At 40.3% G+C, this 14,841-nt stretch overlaps 1 non-coding gene across 1 annotated transcript; it reads left to right on the top strand.

Annotated features, from left to right (window-relative positions):
* The first annotated feature begins 13,776 nt into the window (after positions 1-13,776).
* Positions 13,777-13,906, top strand: LOC126019277 (small nucleolar RNA SNORA22). Its single transcript, XR_007499008.1, has one exon. It is a non-coding gene; the product is annotated as a small nucleolar RNA SNORA22 (small nucleolar RNA).
* Positions 13,907-14,841: the final 935 nt, after the last annotated feature.

Here is a 14,841-nt window from a genome sequence, read left to right as displayed (position 1 = left end):
ATTATGCAGCTGTCAGGAGAGATGAAGTCATGAAATTTTCCTATACATGGATGTACATGGAATCTATTATGCTGAGTGAAATAAGTCAGAGAGAGAGAGAAAAACGCAGAATGGTCTCACTCATCTATGGGTTTTAAGAAAAATGAAAGACACCCTTGTAATAATAATTTTCAGACACAAAAGAGAAAAGAGCTGGAAGTTCCAGCTCACCTCAGGAAGCTCACCACAAAGCGTGATGAGTTTAGTTAGAGAAATAACTACATTTTGAACTGTCCTAATATTGAGAATGTATGAGGGAAATGTAGAGCCTGTTTAGGGTACAGGCGGGGGTTGGGTGGGGAGGAGGGTGATTTGGGACTTGGGTGATGGGAATGTTGCACTGGTGATGGGTGGTGTTCCTTTTATGACTGAAACCCAAACACAATCATGTATGTAATCAAGGTGTTTAAATAAAAAAAAAATTAAAAAAAAAAAAAAAAAAAAAAAGAAGATCATCCACTACGATCAAGTAGGTTTCATTCCAGGAATGCAAGGCTGGTTTAACATCCGTAAATCTATCAACATAATACACAACATCAACAGCAAGAAAAATAAAAATCACATGATCATATCAATCGATGCAGAGAAAGCATTTGACAAGGTCCAACACCCATTCTTGATCAAAACTCTCAGCAAGATGGGAATGGAAGGAACCTTTCTCAATATAGTTAAGGCCATCTACCACAAGCCAGAGGCAAATATTGTCCTCAATGGAGAAAAACTGAAAGCCTTTCCTCTAAATTCTGGCACAAGACAAGGCTGTCCTCTCTCACCACTCCTATTCAACATAGCACTGGAAGTACTTGCTATAGCGATTAGGCAAGAAAAGGATATCAAGGGAATCCAGATAGGAAAGGAAGAAGTCAAGCTCTCATTGTTTGCAGATGACATGATACTCTACTTAGAAAACCCCAAAGACTCTACCAAAAAGCTTCTAGAAACAATAGACTCATATAGCAAGGTGGCAGGCTACAAAATTAACACACAAAAATCAATGGCCTTTCTATACACCAATACTAATAAGGAAGAAATGGACATTAAGAAAACAACTCCATTCACTATAGTGTCACACAAACTCAAATATCTTGGAATCAACTTGACTAAAAATGTGAAGGACCTATACAAGGAAAACTATAAAACTCTGCTCCAAGAAATAAGAGAGGACACGCGGAAATGGAAGCACATACCCTGCTCATGGATTGGCAGGATTAACATCATTAAAATGGCAATACTCCCCAAAGCACTGTACAGATTTAATGCGATCCCCCTAAAGATACCCATGACATTCTTCAAAGAAGTGGACCAGGCACTTTTGAAATTTATTTGGAACAATAAACACCCTCGAATAGCTAAAGCAATCATTGGGAAAAAGAATATGGGAGGAATTACTTTCCCCAACTTTAAACTTTACTACAAAGCAATAGTTATCAAAACAGCATGGTATTGGAATAAGGACAGGCCCTCAGATCAGTGGAATAAGCTTGAATACTCAGAGAATGTTCCCCAGACATACAATCACCTAATTTTTGATAAAGGAGCAAAAAATCCTAAATGGAACAAAGAAAGCCTCTTCAACAAGTGGTGTTGGCACAACTGGGTAGCCACTTGCAAAAAATTAAACTTAGACCCCCAGCTAACATCATGTACGAAGGTAAAATCCAAATGGATTAAAGACCTCGATATCAGCCCCAAAACCATAAGATATATAGAACAATACGTAGGTAAAACACTCCAGGACATTGAGGCTAAAGGCATCTTCAAGGAAGAAACTGCACTCTCCAAGCAAGTGAAAGCAGAAATTAACAGATGGGAATATATTAAGCTGAGAAGCTTCTGCACCTCAAAGGAAATAGTGCCCAAGATACAAGAGCCACCCACTGAGTGGGAGAAACTATTCACCCAATACCCATCAGATAAGGGGCTAATCTCCAAAATATACAAGGCACTGACAGAACTTTACAAGAAAAAAACATCTAATCCCATCAAAAAATGGGGAGAAGAAATGAACAGACACTTTGACAAAGAAGAAATACAGATGGCCAAAAGACACATGAAAAAGTGCTCCACATCACTAATCATCAGAGAGATGCAAATCAAAACAACGATGAGATACCACCTCACACCACAGAGAATGGCACACATCACAAAGAATGAGAATAAACAGTGTTGGCGGGGATGTGGGGAGAAAGGAACTCTTATCCACTGCTGGTGGGAATGCCGTCTAGTTCAACCTTTATGGAAAGCGATATGGAGATTCCTCCAAAAACTGGAAATCGAGCTCCCATACGATCCAGCTATACCACTCCTAGGAATATAGCCTAGGAACACAAAAATACAATACAAAAACCCCTTCCTTATACCTATATTCATTGCAGCACTATTTACCATAGCAAGACTCTGGAAACAACCAAGATGCCCTTCAACAGATGAATGGCTAAAGAAACTGTGGTACATATACACAATGGAATATTATGCAGCTGTCAGGAGAGATGAAGTCATGAAATTTTCCTATACATAGATGTACACGGAATCTATTATGCTGAGTGAAATAAGTCAGAGAGAGAGAGAAAAACGCAGAATGGTCTCACACATTTATGGGTTTTAAGAAAAATGAAAGACATTCTTGCAATAATAACTTTCAGACACAAAAGAGAAAAGAGCTGGAAGTTCCAGCTCACCTCAGGAAGCTCATCACAAAGAGTGATGAGTTTAGTTGGATAAATAACTACATTTTGAACTGTCCTAATAATGAGAATGTATGAGGAAAATTGAGAACCTGTTTAGAGTACAGGCGGGGGTCGGGTGGGGAGGAGGGAGACTTGGGACATTGGTGATGGGAATGTTGCACTGGTGATGGGTGGTAAACAAAAAAAAAAAAGGAATTAGTGTTATATAAAAAAAATAAAAAAATAAAAAAAAGAAATATAAAATAAAACAGAAATACAAAAGTAAACCAAGAACATTGAATAAAGATCAATGATACCTGTTAGAAAAAATATAATATATAGACAAAAACAAACAACCCACCTACTAAAAGAAAATGGCTTTCAGATGAGCATATCTCCCAAATTAATTAAATAATTAAGTCACAGCCGCACCAGTCAGATGTGACTGAGAAGGAAGACAGAATCATAATACAGCTTGTAGAGGAAGAAGAGTTCAAATTATCTGTAATCAGATGAGGTCAAGGAGATGGTGAATTAACAAACAGACGATTTAATTCACTGCCACAGCAGAGCAGTTGTAAGAGCTGTACAGAAACAAACAGTACAGGCAACCAAACATTGGAAGAGATAGATATAGAAAAACTTGAAAGTTTTAAATTCTTAACAAGTAATATTGACAGAAATATAAATGAGATGATAAAGAGGATTTAAATAAAAAATCATCTGTGAACAGTAGTTGAATTCCTCCCTCAGGTTTGTGTGAATGACTTGAAGGTCTTAATCTCACATATTTAACTGCCCTGTGGAAACTGACTTGTGGGTGAAAGGGTGCAAATTGGCACGGGGGTGGGGGTAATGGCGTTTCTGGAATCCTTTCCATTCAGCTTTCTGATTGAGTGCTGTTATCCTGGGCATGACAGGACCCCTGTGGGCCCCATATCAATAGCTAAAAAGTCTGTAATTCCTCTCCAGAGTGCTTGTAAAAATTTTATGAAACCCTGTCCAGGAAACAGGCAGTGCCCCACCCTAGTGGATGAGTGAAACATGTGTGTTCTGTGGGATACCAAACCATTGGCACAGTGAGAATAGGTTGATGTCATTGTCACAGAGCTACACAGCTCTATGTGTTTAGCAGCTTTTCCCAGGCTTATTCTTCTGGCCTGGAGATTTGCATTCAGTGGTAAAGTACCTGCCTTGCATGTATGAGGCCTTCAGCTCCATTCCTGGCACAGCAAAAATAAAATTATCTTAGCTTGTGCAACTGACATTTGGTACTTCCCTGTCTTATAGGGTGTGGACATGAAATGCCAGTCGCACCTCTTCCTAGCGGTGACAACCAATGGTGTTTAAGATATTGTCAAATGCCCCAAGGAACTGAATGGTCTTCAGAATCAAACTACTAGAGAGAGATGTGCTCTCCAAAAGTGAATGTTTTGGGGCTTGTAATGAGATTTGCAAGAAGTATTTTTCTCATTAACCTCTTCTGCATTTTTGATTTTTTTTCTCATTAGTCTCTTCTATACAGCCCACAAAGTAGATAGACAAAGGTGGTGAATATATAAAGCAAGCATCCAGTGTTGGATTATAGTTTACTTTGTGAAACCAGAGACTAGGAGGTAGGAGCCTCTTCATTTTCTGCTCTGTTTCTGGGGATTTTGAGGAGATACTTCTTGAAGCCTGTTCTGTGGGTGACTGTGTAGATCAGTTGAATTTCTAGCCCTTCTTCATCTCTACTTCAGGAGAGAATGAGATGAGCAGTACAAGGTCTTCCTCCCCAGGGTGAACAGAATGAAGACCCTTTGTAAAAAGGTGTAACAAGACTCATGATTTTATTTCAAATGAGCAGACGCACTATTTGTTAACAGAAATCTCCAGAAGAGGCAGGCATTAGGCAGTAATCCAGCTGAGCTGTTATGCTTGTGGCAAAAATCTTAAAGGCCCCCAAAGCGTAGCATCATCATGTTTGCATCACAGGCCTGAAATGAACATGGAATGTGCTATTGAGACTGATTTCTCTATTATTTCGTTGCGTTCTGATTTTTAAAAGAGCTCAGAGTTCCATTTTTCCTGAAGAAAGGCAGCACAGACTCACAGATTTCATTACCAACTTAAAACAAATTGAGCAAAAAATTAGGGGGAATGTTTCCCCCAAACCCCTACACACAGCAAGGCCTCCTTTTAAAACTAGCAAACATCTGTGTACTTAAGTACCTTCTGTTAAGGTCTAAGCAAGTCAGTCTTTGGAATATGTTTGAGTTCATTGACTCTGCCTCACTTTCATAAACAGAATAAGAAATGAAGAAATCATCATCCTTTCGGGTTTTTTTTTAAAGAAAAGTGTAAAAAAGATACATCTGCCAAGAAAGTTGGATGGGGCATTCAGATCTTATAATAAACAGATGCAGAATGATAGCATTGGCCTGGAACGGGGCCAGATGCTGGGGCAGCATTTGGAGGTTCTCTTCTGAGTTTTTCCATATTAACTTTAAAAATAATTTCTAGTGCTCTTTCTTCCTAAATACAAATATATATATGTACACATGTAATATATATGTACATATGTATATATTTGTGTAGACTGGAAACTGTGCTATCAAAGAAAGTAGTCACAGGACAAGTGTTGAGTATGGTGACTCTTCACTGCCATAGTGGGTAGTGCTGCTTAAGAGAACTTTAGGAAATGATGACATGGGGCTAGATTCGCAGGGGTCTCAAACTTGCGGCCCGTGGGCCGTTTGTGGCCCTCCATACAACATTTTGTTTGTGGCCCTGCCCTAGAGGAATCTTTTTTTGTTTTGTTTTGTTTTAGTTGTTTGGGTCACACCCCTCAATGTTCAAGGCTTACTACTGACTTTGCACTCAAGGATCACCCCAACTTTGCCTCCTGCAGCCCCCAGGTAAATTGAGTTTGAGACCCCTGGGCTAGAGTCAAAGGATTTGTGTTGCATACAGCCAACATATGTTCGATTCACAGCATCCCATATGATTCCCTGAGTCTACTAGGATTGAATGATTACTTAATGTAGAGCCAGTAGTAACTCCTAAGCAGAACTGGGTGTGGCTCCAAAACAAAAACAAATAACAGCACCCTCCTCCCGAAAATAATGACATATACCAAGTAGGGTCAAGGTCTTTAATCTCTGCCATCCCTTAGTTCCTGTGGTTGACATGTGGTGGTTTTCTTCCTTATTCTGGTTTGAAAAACTTTCCATCGAAATCTTAAAAGTGACTTGAATTGGATAATATATTATGTATAGTAAACATCTCTGTATCTTTGCTTGCAGTGTTTCATCAGGGGAATTTTTCCAGCTTAAAATACATTATTTGTAAAAACTTGATTTATAAAATTCTCTCTTTGGAAGGATCCAGATAGTAGGAAGTGGAAGTAAAAAAGAAAGCAGAATTCCCTCTGAAATTTCACTAGAGACCAAAATCTTCATTTTTTTTCTTTTCTGAAAGAGTAACTTCCCATTTCTTAATACATTTATATACATATGTATGTGTGTATTCAGTCTTGCCCATCTCTTCTCTTTTCTTTTTGATGTTGCTTGTTCGTGTGATGTCCAGGGGTTTGTGGTGCAGGAATTACAAATGACACTGTCACTGGGAAAGTGACACATGGTGGAATGGGGGATGGAACTCTCAGCCTCATGTCTATCTACAAGGAGATACTATGTCACTGAACCACATCATGGGGCCCTCCAAAACTTCAGGCTTTAAATAACATGCTTTTGGATACTTCTTTGAGCATCCATGTACTGGAGGCCATCTAATAGTCAATTTTGTTAGGAGCATTTTCTGTCATTAAATATAAAAATACACAATTACTTTACTAGCAACAATTTAGTTCATGGCTTAGATGTTATGTTTGAACCTGCTGCTCCATCTAAACCATCTATACCCAACTTCTATGGTCATTGCCCCCTTTCTCTTTTCCTTCCCCCTTTTCTATTTTTTTTTTTTTTGGATAGCCAAACCCTGTGTTGTTCAGGGGCTTCTCTTGGCTTTTCATTCAGGAGTCACACCTGGTAGTGCTTAGTGGACCATAGGGGAATACCAATATTGAACCTGGGTCAGCCATGTGCAAGACAAGCTCCTTACCCACTGTATTATAGCTTTACCCCTTCTTTTTTACCCTTCGTTTCTTTTTCCCTTCCCTCCCCTGCCCCTTTTCTTCCAAAGTATTTACTGTGTTGGGGATGCCCATGGGGTAAAGAGGAACAGTAAAGAAACAACAGTTCACTTGCAGATTGGGCGCAGTGTTACCCCTGGCACTGGTGGTGGAAAAGACAGAAGGTTTCCCTTCTGGAGGACTGGGCACAAAGATGGATTTCTTGTTGGCCTGGGTTGGTCCAGGGCTCTGAACCGGGGGCCATGTCATGGTGATGCTCCTCTATTGTTTTCTCTTAGGGGTGGAGGCCACTAAAAGACATTTACAGTGTTCCAAGTGAGGGGGTATGCAGTGGGCATTGAGAGGGGGTTAGCACCAGGTTTACAGCTCAACATTCTTTACAAGACAGGCCACAGTCCTGGGACAGAGGATTGCCAGGCTCTGGGAGGGGTTGAGAAAAAAACTGAAGCCTGATCTTGAGGAGGGATGCTGAGGTAGGGTGTGGAAAAGAAAGCTCAGGACAGGTTGTGGCGATTGGCAAGCCTGCATGCTACGGAGTAGAGGTGTGTGACCGGTGGAATTTCTGGGTATTTCTGGGTATTCACTCCTTCCTTGGTAGGGCTTTTGGGAAAGTGAGTAGGATTAGGTGGAGGACACAACTCTAGCAAAAGCTAAGTGCACCCTCTACCCCTTGGGGAAGCAGAGTAAATCAGGAGGCCGAAAAAGGGGCAGCAGTGCCACTCTAAAAATTCCTGAGCGATGGGCAGACCAGACGGGCTGGGAGGGAGACTTGCAGGGAGGAGGTTCTGTATTTAAAATGTCACCAGAACAGGCTCTAATGTGGTATTTACTGCCCAAGACTGAGTCACAGAGAACAGTTGAGCATTCGGGGCCTTCACATTCTTCTGCCCTGCACTCTGTGGAAGCGCTGAGAACGTGCCCAGATGGAGCCTAAAGCACGTTCATGCACATGTATCCCCTGAACCTCATGACCCTGGTGGACCCCAGGAAGGGGGCTCTTGCCTGATGTTCTTTCACTTCCTTTTCACCTCCTCTTCCACCCAGTCAGGGGCACATTTTCTCCTCCTGAGTCAGATGAGGAAGGTTAAGCCCAGTGAATGAAGGAATTGATTTCTGGTCACGGGTTCTTCCCAGTCTCAGCAAACATTCTTTCTTGTCTCCTGGCTTCCTTCAAGAACTGGGTGCTAGAGAAAGTAAAGCTTTGGATTTGTTTTATTTATTTTATTCTATTTTGTTTCTGGGCCACACTTGGCAGTGCTCAGGGTTTACTCTTGGCTCTGAGCTCAGGGATAAGTCCTGGACAATATCAGGCTCAGGACAATATGAGGTGCTGGGGATTGAACCTGGGTAGGCCATGTGCAAGGCCAAAACCCTACTTGCTGTGCTATCTGCATGACCTAAGAACTATTTGTGAGCTGGGCTTTGAGGGCAATTGAGGCCCAGTGGCCCAGGGGTGAGTTGAGAGAAACCAGACAGAGGCAGAGCCAGAGACTGTGGATGGAGAGCTTCCATACCCCTATTTCTTATTTTATTTTTCTTTTATAATTTCTATTATAGGGGCTGGGCGGTGGCGCTAGAGGTAAGGTGCCTGCCTTGCCTGTGCTAGCCTTGGATGGACCGCGGTTCGATCCCCTGGCGTCCCATATGGTCCCCCAAGCCAGGAGCGACTTCTGAACGCATAGCCAGGAGTAACCCCTGAGTGTCACCGGGTGTGGCCCAAAAACCAAAACAAACAAAAACAATTCTATTATAGCACTGTGATTTACCATGTTGTTCATAAGACAGTAATTTTAGGCATTAAATGTTCAAACACCAATCCTACCACCAGTGTGACCTTCTCTTCACCAGTATACCCAAGTCTCCTACCCACCACCAGAACCTGCCTCCATGCAGACACAAACAAATTTACTTCATGTTGTTTGCTACCACACAAAGGCAACTGGAATGATCAACTCTTAGATCACCACAGGTTAATTTGAAATGTTATATCTCTCTCTGGTGCTACTAAAGACAATGTTTAAGAATTGACTGGGCTGTGGTTGGTGCTAGTTGGGCCTTCTGTGCTACTGGTTAGGCTCACCGATGTGGGTAGATTTCTATGTAACTTTCCCATCAGATTTCCTGTGAGACCACTGGGCTGACATTACAAGATATTAAAGTTCCTGCGTGTTACAGGATTTATAAATCTAAAATAAATTAGGTGACTTGGAAGTTTAATAAGGTTAAATTGTGGAGGGAGCTGGGTCCTTTCTTTTGGAGGGTGTAGGGTGTGGCATTGGACTGCTCTAGCACATTCAGAAAAGGGAATCTGCCCCCTCATTTCTTTTACTTGTTTTTTAAAATATTTTTATTTAGGGGCTGGAGAGATAGCACAGTGGTGGGGCATTTGCTTTGCAAGCAGCCGATTTAGAATGGATGGTGCTTCAAATCCCGGCATCCCATCTGGTGCTCCATGCCTGCCAGGAGTGATTTCTGAGCAGAGAGCCAGTAGTAACCTCTATTGTCTCTGGGCATTATTACAAAAATGTTTTTTATTTTTCTTAAAACCCATAGATGAATGAGACTATTCTGTGTCTATCTCTCTTCTTCTGACTTATTTCACTCAGCATAATAGTTTCCATGTCCATCCATGTATAGGAAAATTTCATGACTTCATCTCTCCTGACAGCTGCATAATATTCCATTGTGTATATGAACCATGATTTCTTTAGCCATTCATCTGTTGAAGGGCATCTTTGTTGTTTCCAGGTTCTAGCTATTGTAAATAGTGCTTCAATGAGTCTAGGTGCACAGAAGGCATTTTTGTATTGTGTTTTTGTGTTCCTAGGGTATAACCCTGGGAACAGTATTGCTAGATTATATGGGAGCTCAATTTCCATTTTTTTTGAGGAATCTCCATATTGTTTTCAATATATGCTGGACTAGAAAACATTCCTACCAGCAGTGAATGGGAATTCCTTTCTCTCCACATCCCCGCCAGCACTGATTGTTCTTGGTCTTTGTGATGTGTGCCAGTCTCTGTGGTGTGAGATGGTACCTCATTGTTGTTTTGATTTGCATCTCCCTGATGAATTTTTTCATGTGCTTTTTGGCCATTTTATTTCTTCTTTGATAAAGGTCTGTTTTTTTTAGATTTTTTAAAATGGGGTTAGATTTTTTGGGGGGCCACATCCATTTGATGCTCAGGGGTTACTACTGGCTATATGCTCAGAAATCACTCTTGGCTTGGGGGATCATATGGGACACTGGGGGATCGAACCATAGTCCATCCGAGGCTAGCACTTGCAAGGCAGCACCACCACTCCAGCCCCTAGATTTTTTTCTTGTTAAGTTCTGTCTGTACCTTGTATATCTTAGATATTAGCCCCTTTTTATGATGTTTTGGGTGAATAGTTTCTCCCATTCTGTGAGTGGCTTTGAGGTGCAGAAGCTTCTCAGCTTAATATAGTCCCAACTATTTATCTCTGCTTCCATTTGTTTGGAGAGTGCTGCTTCCTCCTTGAAGATACCTTTAGTCTCAATTTTATGGGGTGTTTTACCTAAGTGTTGTTCTATATACCTTATGGTTTTGGGCCTAATATCAAGGTCTCTAATCTATTTGGATTTGACCTTTGTGCATGGTGTTATATGTTGGGGACTGACTTGTTTGAGGCCATTTTGCTGTTCTTTCTGCCATATTCCAGCTTTTCACCTAAAAGCTATTTTGCAGTCTTGCTGTAAGTTTTTGAGCTATAGAGAAAGGAATGTGCAACTGCAAGAGATAATTAATCTTGTAGCCCGGAGGAGAGCAACACGGCCCGGTACCATTCCCAGAAATGAGGTCTTACTCCCTCAACTACATTCCGGAGTCAACAAGGCAGTTATTATGTGTATATGTTACATTGTCTGTACAAAATTATTTCTGTAAGAACATTGCCCCCACCTTATATCTGTTAAAAAGTTTAGAAATGCAGCTAGAAGGTCACAAGATGTTTCCATGGATACTGCAAGAAGTATTGCCCACTTGCCTTATTTGGAATAATGAAGTAATTTTCATGCCAAAAGAATGATTGACATTGCCTTTTGCCTGCCCCCTTCTCCTTCACTATATAAGAAGAAGCTGTAGCCAAATAAAGTTGCCCTTGAGCAGTGAGACATTGCCTTGGGTCTTTATTATTAACCTCTCTCAGATTTTTACAGGTGTGGTTGTTCTTCTACCTAGCAAAATAGGAGTGCGGTTGTCTGAGAAGTCTTCCCAGCTAATTCCTGCTGGCCGGGCCCCCCTGGGGGGCTTCAGGACCCCGCATTTTGGCGCCCAACGTGGGGCTCGAAGACCACCGCCACACTCCGAACGACTACGGGTCGGCGAGTCCGGAGCTGTTTCGTAAATCGCAGGATATACCCCATCCGGGTAGGCGTTGAAACGAGTTAGCCTTAATCAAATATTTAAACTGCAGTTTTTTCAGTCGTTCTGATCACCGCCCCTGATTGGCTCTTGGGGCTTCGCCCGTTGGCTTCACTTCCATGGGTGTTTCGTTGAGTACTGAACTTAAATTCATTAAATATATACAGTCTGAGTTGAAAGCCAGACATATAGAGGTTACCAAAAAAGAATATTTGTAATTTTCTTATGTTTATTCATAATGTATGTCATTGGTTTATTATTACCTGTCCAGAAATTGTTGCGTCCACTTGGGACAAAGTAGGACATGAAATGAGTGATTATTTTGTAAATAATGATGATTCACAGAAGGAAAAAATTATGTTCCAATATTGGAGCCTGTTAAGAGATATCATTGTAACTAAAAATGCCGGAACCGCCAAAGACATCATCCATGCCGTTGAATCTCATATACAACAAGTCTCCCGTGAGTGTTCCAGGACTCCCTCTCGTTCTAATTCTGTCTCTCATCTCCCTTCTCCCTCTGAGAATACTTCCCCTTGTCCTCCCTCCACCACTGATTCTTCTACCTTTGTCTCCAAAGTAACTAATGCTCTTAAAGATCTCTCTAATGCTTCTCATTTATATCCCTCCCTTACTTCTGTCCATGCTTCTGCTCTATGCACCCAGACCCCTACAGAAGAGGCCGCTGCACCCTCTGTGCAAAATCCTAAACAGCCCTTCACTTCCCTATCTTCAGCTCCGTCCCTGTTTCACCACCCTCCCCTCCTTAGCCAGCAATTGCAACAATACAAAGCCTTTAATTGGAAAAGCCTCAAAGAGCCGTTTCAAGCCGTAACCTCCTATGGCCCCCAAGCCCCTTACACGCTCTCCTGCTTAGAATCTAAAAGCTGAACTCTTTGTCTCTTGGGAAGTTAACTTTTTTTTTCCGCTGCAAAGCCCTTGCAGATAGGCAGGAATTCTGATCTCTAAGCTCGTATAGCTGGCCTCGCCTCTTTTCATACCTTAAAGGTACAGCACACACTTTCCAGGTCCCAGCTTGCCAACATGGCTCTTGCTGCCCTCTGTGCCTGGAAGTCGCTCCCCAGAGCCGGCATTCCAGCAGCTCCCCCACACCGGCAACAAACTGTTGCTGCTTTCTCCCTCCCCCCCCTTTTTCTGACTTAAGCTCCCAACTCACCACAATTACATCCATGGTCTCTCACCTCTCTAACAAACTTGATAATGCTCTGCTCAAAAACCAGTGCTACCTTTCCTGTCTTTCTCCCTAATGGAGAAAGTCTTCCCACCCCCCCCCCCTCCCCGCCTGCTCAGCAGCCTCCGCAGCTACCTTCTCAAACGCCTCCCACTGATCCCCCGCACCCCAGGGGAAAAATTCTAAATGCCCAAGACGCTCAGTCCCTAACCATGGCAGATTCCCTCCTCTCACCGCTCCCCCTCTTAAAGCTATAGATATGAAGCTACTTGGCCACATTAAAAATCTTAAACAAATCTTAAGCCTTCAAAAACAGGCTGCTTCTCTTAATTCACAAGTTTCTGCCCTTCAGGCTTTCCCCCGCCCTCCTAAATCTATAGCTGTCTGTCCTTTGCCCACTGAATTCCACGGCCAAGCCCCCCCTCTTGAGAATTCAAAGAAACAAACTATAAAAGTCAGGCTGAGTGCCATAAAACAGAAACTGCTGCAGTGCCTACAAAAAATTCTAAGGGCACAGTGAGTAGGATAATTACAAAGTATCAGCTGCTAAGCCATAAAACCTTGCGATATCTACACTTTGCTGTTAAAACTTCTAAGCCTAATGTACCCTTTACTCAGTACATTTTCTCAAACCAATCCTCAGCCTCCTTCAGCCTCTTTCCTGCCAGCCTTGGAAAACAGCCAGCTCAGGCCCTGCCACTCCCACTTTAAGCCTTCCAATTCACCTTGAAATACCCAATCTTTGTTATTCAAAAAAAATCTGAAAAGTAGCATCTCTTGCATATTCTCAAATCAATTAATAAAACCATGATCCCCATGGTGCTTTTGCAACCCAGACTCCCCTCTTCAGTTGCCATTCCCTCTAATTCCAATAAATTAGTAATTAATCTTAAAAGATTGCTTTTTTTTCCCTATATATCATTACACCCTGCTAACTGTAAATAATTTGCCTCTAACCTTCCTGCTGTTAACTGTGCTAGCCCCTCCCCGAATTATCAGTGAAAGACTCTGCTTCACCTTGTCAGCCCTACACTTCGTCAAATATGTGTTATTAGGTTTAGTGCATTAAGTAGTGTAAAGTAATTATTAAAACATTAAAAAGCAACAAAAAGATAAAGGCAATAAATTTTTTTTTTCATGCCTCTCAGAAAATTTTAAAGCAAGGTCATAATTCTGTCACTTTACAGATAACAAAATGTTGGTAAAAGAAAAACTTCTTTGTGTTTTAAAATCCAAACGAACACAAAAGTGTTAAATTTAAATCTTATATTTCTATTAAAAGTTTTATTTTAATTTTTAAAGTATTTACAAAATTATGTGAAAAATAATGTGGTTAGCCTTTTTAAACAATATAGTTAATTTAATGCACAGTGAACACCTAGGTGTGCTTTATAGTACCCTTAGTTTTAACTTTGTGCTACAGCAATGGTTGTTCTTTATTTCTGCATTGAAAGAACTATTATTTTAAGTGCATTCAAAATATCAGCACATTATACAAATCTGTATATTTGTGTCGCAGTGAAAAAATAATATAAATGAAAAATATATTATATATAATTTTATAAGTAATATATAAAAGTAACTAAACTTTATAAGCAAATTAACTAGTATTAAATATAATTTTAGTCTTAAGTTCTAGGTGTGTAAATGCATCAGATGTCTTTAACTATATTTTATAATAATCTAAGCATTTAGTTAATTTAGTATATAATATTTTTTACAAATTATTCACATAAAGTCTTCATAGTAAAAACAGTTGTTTGTTTTTTAAAATCAGTTTTTATACCTTTAATAATCATAGTTCATGCTATTGTGTTTAATCATAAAAATTTTAACACTTTATTGCAGCTGTCTTACTATTCTACTGCAAAACCAATTTAAAGAAAACCTATTCATTTACAGCAAATGATTTCATACTTCAGAGTAAAGACTCCTTCTACAGTGCTCATTAACCATTTTACTTAATGTTTTAAACTTCAAATTAAAATTGTTTTAAAAATGTTTTGTGTTAATTCTAAACCTTAAAATTTATTTTCAGCAAAGTTCCACTCCATCTACATTAAGTACTTCTCAAAACTAAAAAAGTTTTTCTACAAAAATTTTTTTTCTTCTCACAAACATGTTAGCTAAATATTTAAAAGCGCTTGTCAATTTTTTATAAATAAGTCTTAAATCAATCCTTTTGTCTGTTTATGTGTCTGTTGTGATGAACGAAAGTGGCCACAAGTGTAAAATGTTGTGTTTAGTGTTGTTTTGTTTTGTCTGTTTATTTGTTATCTCTACATTTTATAATAATACAATTTTTAAAGCCTTATCCATTTTTCAAATTTCAATTAATTTTTTCAACCTGGTTCAGTCTGGTCAGTTCACAGACTGGCATCTTGCAACTAAAAATCATGTGTTAAAAATTATGTATTAAGCTAGCTTT

This window comes from Suncus etruscus, chromosome 9, assembly GCF_024139225.1.
Source record: "Suncus etruscus isolate mSunEtr1 chromosome 9, mSunEtr1.pri.cur, whole genome shotgun sequence".
Taxonomy (NCBI): Eukaryota; Metazoa; Chordata; class Mammalia; order Eulipotyphla; family Soricidae; genus Suncus; species Suncus etruscus.
This window is presented reverse-complemented; position numbering and strand designations above follow the sequence as displayed.